The following is a 3540-nucleotide window of genomic DNA, read 5'->3' as shown; positions in this document are numbered from 1 at the left end:
CTGTAGTAACCATAATTTGCAGTAATCACTTACAGCATTGAGTGCACATTGCAATTCGTTCTCACTAGTTGCTAGGATTAAAGTAAAATCAGCATACATCAATGAGAAGAGTCTTAGAAATACATCTATTCCTTTATCATGTAATACGGTCAACAAATTATCAGGCAAAAAATCAACACCACTATATGCGGAACTTACATAATCTTGAAAATCATTTATATACAATGCAAATAGCAAAGGAGATAGATTTTCACCTTGCCTCACTCCAATATTACAATTAAAAAAGTCAGAACGCTCTGAATTGTTGAGAACACATGACTTTAGATTTTTATACATATTTCGGGTGACATCAAAAACTTTTCCCTGTATGTTACATCTAGCAACTTTGTTCCATAGCAATGTTCTATCGACAGAGTCAAAAGCTTTCTTATAATCTATAAACGCGCAGTATAATCTTTTTCTCTGTGATAAATACACGTCAATAATTGAGTGCAACACAAATATATGATCAACAGTTGAATAAGTCTCTCTTATCATCGAGAAAATCTGTCAATCTATCATTAATTATTAATAGAGTGGTCTCAGGTTATGTGCGTAATACGCTTGAGGACCGCGCGCTGTCCATTTGTTTTGTACAGGATTAGCGCGCACTTTCCTATAGCGTCTTTGGTACACGCGCAGCTGGCTGTGTAATACAGTATCATGACGTCATATCACGGAATACGGGATATATTCAGTGGTTGATTGACCAATGAGATTACAGAATTCACGATCACTAAAAGATTTAAAAAAATCCACAAGGGATTAAGTTTCTGTAGTATATCATAGGCCTATTTAGATAAACCAACTTGTTTTACTTCAGTCGTGAAAGTTGTAACCCTCTCCCTCCTCCCCTTTCTGAATGAGCGACTTTTATTCTCGCTCAAGCTCCAATGAACAAAATGGATGAGGCTTGATAATTAAATCGGTCAGGCTACATACTGTAAATCTATATTTAAGAATATAAATGTTTCACGTGAGATCGTCACGAAACTGTGACATTTAAAGCAGCTATAACAAATAGTCGTTATTGTGCAAGTTAGACGGGTGAAGTCACGAGACCGACATCCGCGAGTCACACAGCCCACGAGTTTATACAGTCCACGAGTCATAAACAGCCCATACACAATATGAGTTCGACACTAAGCAAACAAGGCCCATGAGACTGACTTAAACCCCTTGTTGTATCTGTCGAACTCGTGGGCTGTTTTTAGTGTCGAACTCATGGGCTTTATTTGCCTATAGAGTGTCGAACTCGTGGGCTGCATGACTCATGGGTGTCGGTCTAGTGAGATGACCCCAGTTATTATAACGAGATGCTGATAAAAGTACCATCGTCTCCCATGTTTTCCCATTTACCTGTACGACCAAATCTTTACAAACTGTCCTTTTGGCTTCAACTTGAAGTCAAAAAAAAAAAAAAATCCTTTATTCATCGCATAAAATTTCTGTTCCGTTGCAGTAACATAGAGCAGTAATGACTAGGATGCTTGGGTTGTCCATAGTCAGTGTTATCACCCCCTTCAAAAAAAAAAAAAAAAAAATATATATATATACATATATGTATATATTATATATGTATGTATTATGTGTGTAATCATAATTCATGCAAATAACAATAATATAATTTGTGCGCAATCCAGTTGGAGAGCTGTATAAGAGTGATCACGTCATTAAGTATAGGTTACTTCTTCTCAACGTGTGATTGATACCATCACTTCTCGATGAAAATTTGTGGAAAATGCCACAACTTTTTTTTTTTTGGGGGGGGACGTGTTCATTTGGAAAAACTTCTATATATACTTTTATGTTTGATCAAACAGGCTTGTACTAAAAGGGCTTAGTATAGTATAACACGTATACTTCTCGTTATACATTCACGGGATCCCCACCATTCGTCAACCCCCCCCCCCCACCACCACCTACAATATACCGAAATGGTGAGTTAAAGGATCGTGCCGGTTTTAAATACTTTTTGTTTCTGAAAAGCACAATAACGGTAATGATAGCAACACAACATGATGATAATCTAATCATTTGCAATAAGAGGAGAACAGAAGAAAATACAAAGTTGAATAAAAGGGGAAAAGATGGTAATGGAAAAGAAGTAGTATACAGTAGTGTCCGTTTATCGTGTTATCTATATTACTTGCAAGTTATACTTTCAGTTGTCTGAAGTAGCCCCCCCCCCCATGTTTATCATTGAACATATAAGCCTACAAAAGAATTTCTGCTCTCTTTACTGTCAAAATATATGTGAAATCAAACACACAGTATACAACGGCAAAAATGCACGGATGGATCATTACACAGATTTACACGTACACAAACAAAATATTATATATATATATCTATATATATATCGCTCATGTGGACCCTGCAGAAGACGTGTGTATGCGTATGCGTGTGTATACGTCTCTCCCCCCCCCCTCTCTCTCTTATGTATAACATTATATACCAGTATACATACCAGTATTACATATACTGATTAATACATAATATACGTATAAATGCACTAGAAAAGATCGTTCTTATGAGGTGAGTAAATAATCAAAATCAAATTGAATTTTAGTGGTCTCGATCACAAAATATATCAGTAGGAAAAGGGTGTTGTCGTCTGCCACCTTGTCCAATTAATCAACATTCAATTAGGCACACAAGGATCACCTCTCCAGCTGCGTGCGAAAGAGATAGGTGTTATATAGGCGAGGTCTCCTAACTAGAAAAAAAAAAAAGAAGAAGTAATGAATGGTTCAGTTTGGTTATGTCTTTGAACTTTTACCCCGGCGGGCCCCGTACTCCCAATTTTCAGTCAATGGAATGGAAATCCCAGTATAATAGGGCCCATTATATACGCGATAAAAATCAATGCGATGTCTTTTATAATATGACAGACTTCGCAATGAGTGGATAAGTGAAGTCGGAACGAGGACAGTGGTCAGGGTCAATTTTGATAAAGTCGTGTTTTACGGGATGGGGATGGTAGGTCCATGGGAGAAGCAAGGGTTTAAAATACTGTACTGTATCATGTCCATGACTGTATGCTGGGTTGCGTTTTTTTTTTTTTTTTTTTTTCGTCCCCTCGATTTTTATGGTCGGGGAGCGGCACGGCGGCCGAGTGCAAGATCGTGTGCGTGCAATTTACGTACGTGCGTGCGTACAGGGAGCTCCGAGGTGGAAGAAAGATCTTTCTTCCACCTCCCTGGTGCGTACAATGGATTGATTTGAGGTAGTACCGGTACTGTATTTTTCCATCCCACCACTCTCACTGATCACTGCACTAGCACAGACTGTACTTGAGCCGACTTTGTGATCCACCAGCACATCTCTGTATACCATAACGCCAGGCCAATAGCTTTTATAACTAGAATTGGGACCGGTCATTTTAGGTTTTTAACTTCATTCTGTACGCTAGAAATGAAATGAACTAGTGAAGGCTAGTATTTGTACCCCCGTCTTCAACTTGGCTCCACTGCATCGAGTCGTTCGCCGAACCCATCG

The sequence above is a fragment of the Diadema setosum genome, chromosome 19 (assembly GCF_964275005.1).
Source record: "Diadema setosum chromosome 19, eeDiaSeto1, whole genome shotgun sequence".
NCBI lineage: Eukaryota > Metazoa > Echinodermata > Echinoidea > Diadematoida > Diadematidae > Diadema > Diadema setosum.
This window is presented reverse-complemented; position numbering follows the sequence as displayed.